The sequence below is a fragment of the Nycticebus coucang genome, chromosome 3 (genome assembly GCF_027406575.1).
Source record: "Nycticebus coucang isolate mNycCou1 chromosome 3, mNycCou1.pri, whole genome shotgun sequence".
Lineage (NCBI taxonomy): Eukaryota > Metazoa > Chordata > Mammalia > Primates > Lorisidae > Nycticebus > Nycticebus coucang.
In genome coordinates, this window is record NC_069782.1 from 84,805,667 (window position 1) to 84,820,453 (window position 14,787).

A 14,787-nucleotide genomic window follows, 5' to 3' on the forward strand; every position below is an offset into this window, starting at 1 on the left:
TAAATTTTATTACTTAGAGATGACTTGCTCTGTCGGTTAAGAGCTGACATTTCAAAATAATTCAAAAAATCATGCTCAGATAGCTGATATTTATTCACTCCACAAACTAAAATTCAGTCTACAAATCTTGCTCCACATTACCACAAAGTAAATACTTACATTCATACCATATTGTTAACATTTTAAATCAAGATACTAAGTTCTTTCAATAATAGTTTTCCATCAAAAGGAACTGGCTTGAGGGAAAGAGAATACGACAAATGACTTCATTGATAGTTTGGCAAGACTTCTTTCTTTAATCTCACTGAGTTGTCCTTCCCAAAGACCTATCTTTGGTATTTGCTCCATCTCCCAGTAAATGGTGTCCATTTAATGAATGGTGATAAGTTTCATCTTCTGAGTAATTAGGATCCTTAGTTTGCATTTTCCTCTCTGCTCATGAGGTTGAACAACTTGTCTTATTTCATTCTCTGTATTTCATTACAATATTTTCTATTATAATTCAATATTTGTATCATGCTTAAGGATACCTCTTTTTCACTAAGATTATATTCTGTAATTGTTTAGTTTACTTATATTAATTTTGCATTGTATTATAGGAAAAGACTTAATCCCACAAAATTGATTTTGTGTAAATTTTGAGAAAAATAATTGGATTTTATTTTTTGTTGCCATGTGACTAGATAGTTAAATCAATATTAAAATAATGCATTATTTCTCGCTAACTCTTAAAATGCCGCCATCTTATCTTAACTTCCTCATGTTCATAGGTACTGGGTTTTGTTCTGGAAACCAGGAAGGTACCAATCATTAGTTTTATAATTAATCAAATATTTCTTAGGCTTTATTATATGCTATTTTGATACATTTTTAAATAGTTTACATCCTTATGAAAATAAATGTTTTATGAAAATTGGATTGAATCTACTAGTCACTTTAGCAAGCATTTCCTTCTTTACGATATTGATAATATGACATTGCATCACAGGGAACACAGACAATGCTGGGCAGTGTAACTGAAATTACATTTTGTTCTATAGCATAATTTTTTGAATCACAATCATGGCAGGAACTTCCCTTGCTCTCCCTTCTCTCTCTCTTTCTCTTTGCTCTCCTATTTCTTTCTCCTCTCTTTTTCTCTCTCTCACTCTCCTTTTCACTCTTCTCTCTCTCTTACATACATACAGATCAAACTGTAGTTTTGTAGTTTTAATCAGACAGTTTTTACATTTATTTATCCACCTGAATACAGCCTCTATAGAGACTTAATTCAGACATTGGTGTATATTAACCCAGTAAAAGAGTATTTTTTAATCATATTGGGCCCATATCTGTATTTTGGAATGTCTTACTATCTTATAATTCGTACTCCTAGATTTTACTGACTTTGAATTGCTTTTACAAAAATAAATTAATTTTCCTATCATATTATCTTTTTCTTTTAAATTTTACTTGCATATACATACATCAGTGTTGTTTAATAGAAATACAATGTGAGTCACATATGTAATTTGAAATTTTCTAGTAGCCACATTAAAAGAGTAAAAAGATACAGATAAATTAACTTGAATATATTTTATTTCATTCAATTATGTTCAAAATGTTATCATTTCAACATATAATCACAATGTACAACACTTTTTTTTTTTTCCCCAAACTAAATCTTTCAATTCTGGTATGTGCTTTTTACTAACAGGACATCTTAATTTGGACTAGCCATACTTTGTGACTAATGGCTACCATATTGGATGGCTCAGACATAAGAAATTAAAGAATTTTGAGGGGAGGAGACAAGACGACTGACTGAAGCCAGCTTTCCACAGAGGCTCCCATCCAGGAGGAGAGTTAAAGGACAGAAATTTAGCAAGTAACCTGGCAGATTAAAGCTGCACCAAGAGAGAAGGTTGAAGAACACACATCAACCCTGCTGAGGTGAGTTGCGACCCAAAGGATACAAACAAAAGGTACAAAATCCATCACCAAGCTGACAGGAGGCTCCTCCCCGATGAGAATGGCTCAGAGTACCCCATAAACAAATGAGCAGAGTTCAAAAATCCTCCCATTATACTCCATGGGAGAGACCCTCTAAAAACTGGACCTACTTCCCCTACTAGGGTGCCATGGCGCTATCCTGCCAGGCATAAAACTGTGTAAAACTATATATATTTTCTACCTGCAATTCTGAGCTCCCAGCAATCCCCTCCACTCTAACTCTGAGGTCTGGAGGCCTGTCCCCCAGGAGTCCAGATTCTTGGTTGATTTCTTGAGGGGCATGGACAGGGCCTTGAATGCAGCTGGTCAGTGCTGATTCTGTGGCACGAGAGTGAGGAGAGGATGCTCGGCTGAGAGGGAACCATGCCAGAGCGGTGGTGCACCAAGACACAGAGTAGCAGCCATTTTTTGGCAACAATAGGGCTCACCCCTGGATATGCTGGAGTCACACTCCCTGTCTCTCTGGGCAACTAAAGGAGGCCGGGCATCTTCTCAGGTGGCAACCACCAGTGGAAGATCTGGGATGGAAACGCAGGCCCCATTAGTAAAGGGTTTGCCTGAGGCGGTTCCGGCCTTGGTGGAGCTCGCGGGGACTAGAAAATGCATGTGCAGTGCCGGATAACTCCCAGGGCAGGGCTGACCCAAAGCATTGCTTTACTGAGCCTAAGACGCACCTGGCCCTCGGGGGATCATCAGCCTAGACAAAAGAAGGCAGGAGGCTAGAACTGACAGGTAACCAAGCTGCAAATACAAACCTTTGCAGCAGCAAAGAAGGGCCTGAGGGGCAGGTTCTGTGAACTCAAAACAGCTTCTCTTCTGCAGGGGAATTTAGCTGGGACAAAAACAAATTCCGCAAAGTTGTTCTGTTCAGTCAGTAACATCAAGCAGGGGCAGGGCTAGAACTGAGTGAACACCCCCCAGTCTCCATCAAGTCCCCGAGGTTGTCAGGCCTCACCTCCCCCCGCTGGATAGAGGCAGAGAGCAGTGGCCTGGCTGAGGAGACATAGATTTCCTTGTGATTCAGGCAGTTGCAACCCCCTGGAGTATCTGCTCATTGGAGGCAATTGGGTCACAGCCTGGTGGGGTTATCAGTGACTGGGTGTGACAGAGGTTCAAGGTGGGGTGTGACAGAGGTGCATCAACCTTCCCAGACTAATCGATTTGCTGGATGAGTCCTGCTGACCTCACAGAGCACCGTATTTGAGTTGTCATCAGACCCCTGTGATCTAGTTGCCAGAAACCTTCTAAAGTCTTCCACCTGAGACAGGTGCTGACTGAGACAATTGATTTGGACCTTTTGAACTGAGGAAATTGCCCAAGGACTACCTAAGTGGTGCCCTGGGTGTGTACTTGTAGGAAGGTTTGATTTTCCTTTTCCAATTGTTACCTGTGGGGGTGGGGTGACTTAACTGCTGGTATTTCTCCACAGCTGAAACTTCAACCAAGAGTAACTGTTTCACTAGGGTCAGTTACAGACCAGCTGAAAACAAGACAGAGCCACTTAGCCCCACCACACCAAACAGATCCCCAGTTTCTCAGGCCGTAGCACTGTACAGGTCCTCAGCAAATCTCCAGGGGAAAAATCAAACAGTGTAAAATAATCATGGGGCGGAATCAGCAGAAAAACTCTGGTAACATGAATAACCAGTGTAGATCAACACCCCCAAGGAAAGATATGGCAGATGTAATTGAAGATACCATTCATAAACAGCTAGCCGAGATGTCAGAAATTGAATTCAGAATTTGGATCGCAAACAAGATTAATAGAATAGAGTAAAATTTGCAATTAGAAAGTCAAGGAGCTATTCAAAAGTTTGAACTAGAAATTGGAGGAGAAATTCAAAAGTTGTCTCAAGAATTCAACGAATTTAAAGACAAAACCACCAAAGATTTTGACACATTGAAGCAAGAATTTGCAGCCCTCAAAGATCTGAAAAATACAGTAGAATCCCTCAGTAACAGAGTGGAGCAAGCAGAAGAAAGAATTTCTGACATTAAAGACAAAGCTTTTGAACACTCCCAAACTCTCAAAGAGGAAGAGAAATGGAGAGCAAAAATGGATCATTCTCTCAGAGAGCTCTGAGATAATTCGAAGAAGGCTAATATCTACCTCATTAGAATCCCTGAAAGTGATGAATTAGCTTCACAAGGCACAGAGGCCCTTCTGCATGAAATTATGAAAGAGAATTTTCCAGACATGCCAAGAGATTCTGAAATTCAGATAGCAGTTTCAGAACCCCAGCACGACTCAACCTGAATAAGGCATTCCCCAGGCACATCATAATTAACTTTACTGAAGTTAATATGAAGGAGAAAATTCTGAAAGCAGCCAGAGGTAAGAAATCCATTACCTACAAAGGGAAAACTATTAGAATGACTGCAGATCTCTCTGCTGAAACTTTTCAAGTCAGAAGAGGGTGGTCATTGACTTTTAATCTCCTAAAACAAAATAATTTCCAACCCCAGATCCTGTATCCAGTTAAACTGAGTTTAATTTATGATGGAGAAAGTAAATACTTTAATGACATTCACATGTTGAAGAAATTTGCCATAACTAAACCAGCTCTCCAGGATATTATCAGACCTATCATCCAAAATGACCAGTTCAATCCTCCACCACAAAAGTAAACTCACTGAGAAACTTTTGATCAAACTCCAAATTCCACAGTGGCAAAATGATTAAAAATGTCCACTGGACTTTTGATCAGGAACCAGACAAGTTTGCTCATGGTCTCCACTGCTCTTTAACATTATAATGGAAGTTTTAACCATCGCAATAGGGAAGAAAAGGCGATCAAGGGTATCCATATAGGGTCAGAAGAGACCAAACTTTCTCTCTTCGCAGATGATATGATTGTATATCTGGAAAACACCAGGGATTCTACTACAAAACTCTTAGAAGTGATCAAGGAATACAGCAGCGTCTCAGGTTACAAAATCAACATTTATAAATTGGTAGCCTTTATATATACCAACAATAGTCAAGCTGAAAAAACAGTCAAGGACTCTATTCCATTCACAGTAGTGCCAAAGAAGATGAAATATTTGGGAATTTATCTAACAAAGGACGTGAAAGATCTCTATAAAGAGAACTATGAAACTCTAAGAAAAGAAATAGCTGAAAATGTTAACAAATGGAAAAACATACCATGCCCATGGCTGGGAAGAATCAACATTGTTAAAACGTTTGTATTACCCAAAGCAATATACAATTTTAATGCAATCCCTATTAAAGCTCCACTGTCATACTTTAAAGAGCTTGAAAAAATAATATGGAATCAGAAAAAACTTCGAATAGCCAAGACATTAGTCAGAAATAAAAACAAAGCAGGAAGAATCATGCTACCGGACCTCAGACTATACTGTAAATCAAGAGCGATCAAACAGCATGGCACAAAAACAGAGAAATAGATGTATGGAACAGACTAGAGAACCAAGAGATGAACCCAGCTACTTACCATTATTTGATCTTTGACAAGCCAATTAAAAACATTCAGTGGGGAAAAAAATTCCCTATTTAACAAATGGTGATGGGTGAACTTACTGGCAACCTGTACAAGAATGCAACTGGACCCACACCTTTCACCGTTAACTAAGATAGACTCTCCCTGGATTAAAGATTTAAACTTAAGACATGAAACTATAAAAATACTAGATGAGAATGCAGGGAAAACTCTTGAAGAAATCGGTCTGGGCGAGTATTTTACGAGGAGGACCCCCGGGGCAATTGAAGCAGCTTAAAAAGTACTACTGGGATTTTGTATGATTGATGCTATTTCAGACTCTCACTGGATTAAAGATTTAAACTTAAGACATTAAACTATAAAAATACTAGACAAGAGTGCAGGGAAAACTCTTGAAGAAATCAGTCCGGGCGAGTATTTTATGAGTAGGACCTCTGGGGCAATTGAAGCAGCTTCAAAAATACTACTAAAAAGCTTCTGCACAGCCAAGAACACAGTAAGTAAAGCAAGCAGACAGCCCTCAGAATGGGAGAAGATATTTGCAGGTGATGTCTCCAACAAAGGTTTAATAATCAGAATCCACAGAGAACTCAAACACATAAGCAAGAAAAGAACAAGTGATCCCATCGCAGGCTGGGCAAAGAACTTGAAGAGAAACTTCTCTGAAGAAGACAGGCACATGGCCTACAGACATATGAAAAAATTCTCATCATCCTTAATCATCAGAGAAATGCAAATCAAAACTACTTTGAGATATCATCTAAGTCCAGTAAGATTAGCCCATGTCACAAAATCCCAAGACCAGAGATGTTGGCGTGATGTGGAGAAAAGGGGACAGTTCTACACTGCTGGTGGGAATGCAAATTAATACATTCCTTTTGGAAAGATGTTTGGAGAACACTTAGAGATCTAAAAATAGATCTGACATTCAATCCTATAATTCCTCTACTAGGCATTTACCCAAAAGCCCAAAAATCACATTATAACAAAGATATTTGTACCAGAATGTTTATTGCAGCCCAAATCATAATTGCTAAGTCATGGAAAAAGCCCAAGTGCCCATCGATCCATGAATGGATTAATAAATTGTGGTATATGTACACCATGGAATATTATGCAGCCTTAAAGAATGATGGAGATTTTACCTCTTTCATGTTTACATTAAATGGAGCTGGAACATATTCTTCATAGTAAAGTATCTCAAGAATGAAAGAAAAAATATCCAATGTACTCAGCCCTACTATGAAACTAATTTATGGCTTTCATATAAAAGCTATAACCCAGTTATAACCTAAGCATATGGGGAAGAGGGAGAGGGAGGGGAAGGAGGGTGGAGGAGGGGCAGAGGGAGGGTGATTGGTGGGATTACACCTGTGGTGCATCTTACACGGGTACATGTGAAACTTAGTAAATGTAGAATATAAATGTCTTAACACAATAAGTAAGAAAATGCCAGGAAGGCTATGTTAATCATTGTGATCAAAATATGTCAAATGGTCTATAAAACCAGTGTATGGTGCCCCATGATCGCATTAATGTACACAGGTATGATTTAATAATAAAAAAATAAATAAATAAAAATTAAAAAAAATAAAAAAGAAATTAAAGGATTTTTCTATGAAGATTTTAAAGTAAGCCACATTCTTGAACATATAAAAGTTTTAAAATTATTTCTTGTTTATCTTGGGGTTACAAAGTAGGAAAAAAAAAGCATATATTCATAATGTTCTTTATCTATTGTTACTTTAACTTATTGTTTTGCCTATTTGTTACCACTTTGGAATACAGAATAGTTTTATTTTATTTTTATTCATTTTGCGCTGGTAGTGTATGTTTTGTTTTAAATTTAGAGAAATTCCTCTGGAATTCTATTGTTATTTTAATATTTGTCAATTGGTTTTAGATAATTATACTTTACTATGTAAGAAAGTACTTTTCAAATATATTTCAGTTTTTAAGTAGAAACACATATTTATTCTGCATCTCAAAATTATTACATGGCTTTTTCCTGAGACCTATTGATGCAGTTATATGTATTTATTAATTGATATCCTAAGGTTGCACAATTATTATAAAACTTTAAAATAGATCCTACTTTGTCAGGCATATTAGTATTTTAATACATTCTAAGATTCATTCTTTCTACATGAAATAATTGTTTCCAATTTTTCAGCTAGGTGTGCTTTTCATGGGATCAGTTTACCCAGTAAACAATGAGCAAGAATCAGGTGTCACCAAAACTATGTTTGTCTCACATGAGCATGAATTTATTAATCTTCTAGTTTCAAATTGGAACTTAGTACATGTGATGCTTAATTTTCTATTCTTATGATACTTTGCTTAGGGGAATACTTTCCAATACCATCTACGTTGTTAAAATTAAATGTAAAAGTGGTAGGGAGGGAAGAGTTTGCGTAAGTTGCCACCCAAGGAGTACAGTGCATAGGAACACGGGACACTTCCTGGAGAAGGGACACAACTCCAATGTGAACTTTAACCTTACAAAAAAATGTACATAACCTAATTGTGTGTCCCCTTATGTTAACCTGAAATTAAAAAAAAAAAAATGTTTGTTCATACATGTTGTCACTTGACAAAGAACAGTTTGGTAATAACTTGTTAAAAGAAACAAACGAATTTTAGGTAATTTAGATGAGTCACTTTATAATGAATGAGTGAAATAGCATTACTCCTTTCATGAGGGCCTAATAACCTCTCAGAGGTCCTACCTCTTACTATCATCGCTATGGCAAATAAATTTCAGCATGCGTTTTGGGGGATTATTCAAACCATAGGATACTACATATAACTGAACAAGAATCTTCTGTTGACATGGCAAGCTTGACACAGGAAATAGTATTGTAACTGTAACTTGCTCAGTGAAATATTTTGAGGATAAGAATTGATTACATTGAATAAGGGCTACACTATGAAGATTAAAGTTTTTGTTAACTATTATCTTCATTTCTTAGAATTGAGGTGATTTCCACATTATTACCATGTTACTATTCATAAGTGAGATTGATTTCTATGCTTAATTTGTTGCTATCACTCAGATTTTATATCACATTTCTGTTAATTATATAAAATAACTTGAGCTTTCATTCTTGAGTTTCATTCTATGCACTATGCTTCAAATGAAACTAAATGGCATGGAATCACCATAAAAATATGGGTGAAGATTTTGAAGATTTCAAATACTCTAGTGAGGTAGAATGAACAATATTTGATAGAACAACAAAATGACTCTAGCCAACAATGAATTATGATATATTTTAAAATAACTAAAGCAGTGGAATTGAAATGTTCTTAACAAAAGAAATGATAAATGCTTAGGGTAATGAACCCAAATCACCCTGATTAGATTAATACAGATTATATACCTGTATGAAAACATCACATGTACCCTCTAAATGTAAACAACTATAATGTTACCATAACAATTAAAAATAAAAACTATTTTAAAAAGATTTTCACTTAATGTTTTTAAAATTTAATTTTGTAACTCATTCTATTATTTTTTCCCATTCACGATGGAAATGAAAACAATTTCTATTTGTGCATATACACATAGGATAACCATAAAGTTCATGTGCAATTTAAAATTATGGCCATCCTGTATATATTTTATTATTTTAACTTAATTGCTTTAATTTTAAAGTACTTGGAAACATGCCATTTATATTTTTCTTTGTTTTCTAAATTATTATTTTATTCCATTTTTGGAATTTTTACAAGATAAACTGATTTCTTTCTTTTATAAAGTACATCAAATTTATTTTTTCAAATTATTGACTTTTATGTTCCTTCTCCTAAAATTATTTCTATGATTTATCGTTTTTGTTTTTACTTAAAAATAGTAATTCAGCATCACATTTTTAAACTGAGTACATTTTCAACAGAATTTCCGAAGGATGAGAGCCAATTGTTATTATTTTATTACTTGTTAAGTGGGCTTTTATTTGTGACTTTGATTTCCAATTTAATCCCAGGGTTCTTTGGAAGAGTTTTAGTTTTTGTTTGTTTGTTTTAATGTGTATTTGGATTTTTTTTTTTTTAAACAGAGTCTCACTCTGTCACCCTGGGGCCCTGGGTGACAGGGCCCTGCTATGGCATCATAGCTCACTGCAACCTCAATTTCTTGAGCTCAAGCAATCCTCTTGCCTCAGTCTCCTGAGTAGCTGGTACTACAGGCACTCACCACAATGTCCAGCTAATTTTTCTATTTTTAGTAGAGATAGGTCTGGCTCTTGCTCAGGCTGGTCTTGACCTGAGCTTAATCCATCCACCTTAGCCTCCCAGAATGCTTGGATTACAGGCAAGAGCCATCACACTATTTGGATTATTTTTTTGTTAATCTATTGTTGCCTCCAGTTTCATTGCACTACAGTCATTAATAGTGTATAAAAGTGTTGCATTTTCCTGAAAAGTTTGATCTCTTATTGTTAGGTTATAAGTGATTTAAGTATTCCACAGATAATTCTAAAGAATTTCTACTGTTGGGCGGTGTGGCTCAAGGAGTAGGGTGCTGGCCCCACATACTGGAAGTGGTGGGTTCAAACCTGGCCCCAGTGAAAAACTGAAAAAATAAAATAAAGAATTTCTGTTGTTTTAAGACAAGAGTTTAAATGAAGATCAATAGAACTCAATTTTCTTTAACTTTGGTTTCATAAATTTCAGTTTTCCTTAGAAATTTTAATTTGCACATGGATAGGTTTAGGCCTTAAAATATATTTTCTCCTAAATGTTGTAAAGTTTTGTTTTTTATAGTTAGTTTTTTAAGCCAGTTTTTAAAATATGAACATGTTCAATTTTTTTCATATAGGCACCCAATTTCCCCACTGCTATTATTTATTCAGTTTTCCTTCCTAATTCTTAGAGTACCTATTTTTACTGATAGACTATGTTGTATAACATTTGAAGCTGTTGGGAATAGAATAGTTTTAATTCTTTTATAATGTGCACTTAGTTTCTACTTACATGAATGTGTGTGTCATCTCCATGTATATTTCTAATAAAAATGAAAAATGAAATCATAGGTTCCTTATGAAAAAAAAATTTTTTTTTTTTTGAGACAGCACCTCACTATGTTGCCCTCGGTAGATTGCCATGGTGTCACAGCTCACAGCAACCTCCAACACTTGGCCTTAAGCCATTCTCTTGCTTCAGCCTCCCAAGTAGCTGGGACTACAGGTGCCTGACACAACAGCTGGCTATTTTTTTTTTTTTTCAGTTGTCATTGTTGTTCAAACCTGCTGGTGGGTTCAAACCCCCCCAGCCTGGGTGTGTATGGCCAGTGCCCTACTCACTGAGCTATGGCTTCTGCCTATGAAAAAAATTATTAAAATCATATTTTCTAATTGGTTATAGCTGTATATATGTAAGAATTTCTACATCTTTATGCTGATTCTATTAGTTCTCTTTAGTTGGGACAGTGATTCCCTGTAGAGCTATGTATTTTCTTTTTTTTTTTTTTTTTTGTAGAGGCAGTCTCACTTTACAGCCCTCGGTAGATTGCCGTGGCCTCACAAAGCTCACAGCAACCTCCAACTCCTGGGCTTAAGCGAGTCTCCTGCCTCAGCCTCCCGAGTAGCTGGGACCACAGGCGCCCGCCACAACGCCCAGCTATTTCTTGGTTGCAGTTTGGCCGGGGCTGGGTTTGAACCCGCCACCCTCGGTATATGGGGCCGACGCCTTACTGACTGAGCCACAGGCGCCGCCCAGAGCTATGTATTTTCTAAGTACACAAATTATAGCCTCTGTAATGCAAAAAAATACAGTCTCACTTCATTTGGTAAAATCTCTTTCTCTTAGTTCCTATTCTGTTATTAAGCTCGCTAAAAACATCCTGTATTAAGTTGGATGATAGTGGTCTTTGCTTTTTAATTATATTTTGCTATTAATTACTAGAGTTTTTTTTTTCTCTTCCTTGGTATTTGGTTGGCTATTTTAATTTGTTTTTAATTCATATTGTTCTTCACATTTTCTCTTTGTGGGGTATTCTGAGTTTATTTTCACATTTGCTAACAATGCTCTTGTGGAAGATTTTCTTGTATGCTTTTCTTATTTTTGTTGCAATTTTTCCTGTGAGATCACCAGCATCCTGGGTTACCTTTTAGGGACCAGACATGCCCTTGGTTGTGGCATCCTGATGAGAAAAATTTCTATTTGAAAGTCCCTGTGTTTTTACTGAGTCCCTGTGTTTTTCTGAGGTCGTGGGAGTATTTTATATCTCATTTTTCTTGGGTCAGACAAAAAGGTTCTCATACTACATAACAAAAGTAAATTAAAACTCCACAGCCAGGTGCTAAGGGTTCATCTTTCTTTTTTTCTACAATGACCCAGGAAGGTCATGCTAATCATCTGATATAATCGAGGGCATTTGGTTGGACTTTTTCTAATTTTTATTTCACACCCTAAACATTAATTTCAGACTCCTAACTTCAGCATTAAAGCACATTTCCAGCTATTCATGTATATGGAGCCCAGGATGTTTTTTCTTTGTGCATCTTGTATGTATTTCCTTCCTTTTTTCCTTCCTAACCTTCTTCTTTCCATCCTTTTCCTCTTTCTCTTCCTGTCAAGACCAGATAAATGTGTTTATTATTATAATTAATTTTGTCAATAAGAATTGGGAACCCTGGTTAGGTGTTTTCTTCATCTCAAACACTTGTGTGTCTAAGTCTGGGACTCTAACCTTGCCGGAACAGACACCTTCTTCTCATCACTTTGGCTTGGCACACCACCATCCGTGCTCCCACTGTAGCGCAAGTGTGTGCCACCTGTGCCAAGGACTATCCAGGACCTCTATGTGCAGAATGTGTGATGTGATGGCTTTGACATTTGAAGGACTTCCAAAACAATTTGCAAAATGTTTAAAATATTTCTATCCTTATGATACAGTTTTTTTCATTCCTGCTGTTGATGAGTGTCCTGGTCCATATAGAGTTTATATAAAAGAATACCTAAGGCTAGGCAATTTATCGAGAAAAGAAGTTGATTTGGTTCATGCTTCTGGTGGTTGGAAGATTCAAGTTCGGGTAGCTACACTGGTGAGGACCTCATGCTGCTTCCACCCATGGTAGAAAGTGGAAGGGGAAGTGCACATGTGCAAAGAGATCACATGGTAAGGGAGGAAGCAAGAGGGAGAAACCGAGGAAGACAGACTTTTTGTAACATGGGACTAAGCCATTCCCCAGAGATGGAGAACCCATTCATCTTTGTCAGGGGGCATTCACCTATGCACGAGGGATCTGCCCCCATTACCCATATGTCTCCCACTAGGTTCCACCTCCACATTGGAAATCAAATTTCAACATGAGTTTTAATGGAGACAATCCCCATCCAGACCATAGTAAGATAGGGAAACCGTTGTGTCCATTCCATAAAATCTCATAAGCCCCAAAGTAAGGTCTCTGATAAAATAAGAGATGTAAGGTGAAGAAACCAGCTAAAACCAGCTAGAGCCCAAACGACCATGAAAAATAGCCTCAGGCTACCCTCTCTGCTCATTAAGCCCTGAAACTCCACCAGCACCATGACAGTTTACAAATGCCATGGCAATTCCTAGAAGTTACCCTCCATGGTTCAGAAAGAGGAAGACTGCTGGTTCGGAGAAATCCCCACTGCCTTCCCAGAAATCTTATGAATTAATATAATTAACAGAATTAATCTTTCTGTTCAACATAAAACTTAGAAGGTATAAAATAAGACCCTGGAAACTATTGCTCTGAGAGATAGCTCCTGTCCTGTCCATGGGAAAGCCTCCCTTTTTTCTTTTCTTACTGTAATAAACTTGTTTTTCTTTACTCTGTCTGCTACCTTAAATTCTTTTTTGCATGATGCCAAGAACCCAGATGACTTTCAAATGGACCCTAGTTTGGGGATCCAACTCTCCAACTCTCCAACTCTCAGTAGCAGTTAAACATGTTAATGTGGCTTGTTGGGGTGGGGTAGTACCTCTTACTTTAACACCACACAGGACTTTTTTTCACACTCACTGAATAAAATGAGCCATCCCTGGCATGGTTATGGAGAGAAGGGAACACTTTTATAATGTTGTTGGGATTGCAAACTAATACAGCCTCTTTGGAAAGAAGAAGTTAGAATCTTCAAAGAGCTACAAGTGAATCTTCCATTTGATCCTGCAATCCCTTTACTAGGTATTCACCCAGAAGAAAAGAATTCATTTTACCATAAGGACATTTGCACTTGGATGTTGGTTCCAGCTCAATGCACAATAGCCAAGATGTGGAATGAACCCAAGTGTCCAACACATAAATGGATTAATAAACTGTGTTAGATATATACCATGGAATACTATTCAGCTATAAAAAGATGGAGACTTTATGTCTTTCATACTAACCTGGAGGGAGTTGAAGAACATTCTCATTAGTAAACTATCACAAGAATGGAAAAGCAAATATCCAATGTACTCAATACTCATATAAAACCAGTAGATGAACAATTACATGCCCACAGAGATAAATACATAATTAAAGTCAAGTTGGGGGGGAGGAAGAGGGGAGAAAGGAAGAGGGAAAGAGATTGACAAGCTCTTACCTAATGGGCACAATGTAAGGGTTTTGGGCACACTTCCTGGGTGAAGGGCTCTACTACAACTTGAACTTTACCTGACAAACATAAACAATATAACCCAATTGATAGTACCTTCATATTAATCTGATATAAATAAATTAAATAAACTGAGCCAGTGCTTTGACAAATCCAGTCTCAACTAATTATCATTTTATATATTTCCTCTGTACACACAGTACTTGAAAGATAGCATTTCCCTAGATACTCATGTTGATATGGAAATGCTTTTATAGTTCGACTCATTTTGCCCCCTGAAGGATGAATTTGGGAGGGAGGAAATGGACAGTGACAGACTGCTGACCTAGACCTTCATGGGTGAGACAGGGAAGGAGGGCAATCATGAATCCCTAGACTCCTTTCTATTAAAATGCTAAAGGCCTGAGGATTTTTGTTTTCTAGATGTTTAATGATGATAGAGAGAAGTTGAGTTTTATCACTCCTTGCAGTGGGTTGTGGAACACTTCATCACATTTTTTACATTTTCCTATCAAATGAGAAAATTTTAATTCACTGAAATATTTCTCTTCCATGTTTGTTTTCTTTCTCCAAGTTTTTCTTCTTACACCTCATTGCTCATAAGAATTCAACTATATATGCCGAACTGGTCGTTTATAACATGGAAAATTGTTTGACTTTGAGTCTCAAGTCCTTCTTAAAGACTTGCTTACTGATCAGATGTTCAGCAAACTTCCTCATCTGAAGGCATCATCTGAAGGTGTCCTCCAAGGCTATG

At 37.0% G+C, this 14,787-nt stretch overlaps 1 protein-coding gene across 9 annotated transcripts in view; it reads right to left on the reverse strand.

Annotated features, from left to right (window-relative positions):
- The window catches only part of NRG3 (neuregulin 3), a 1,182,620-nt gene that overhangs the window by 285,665 nt on the left and 882,168 nt on the right, over positions 1–14,787 (reverse strand). The window lies entirely within an intron of this gene.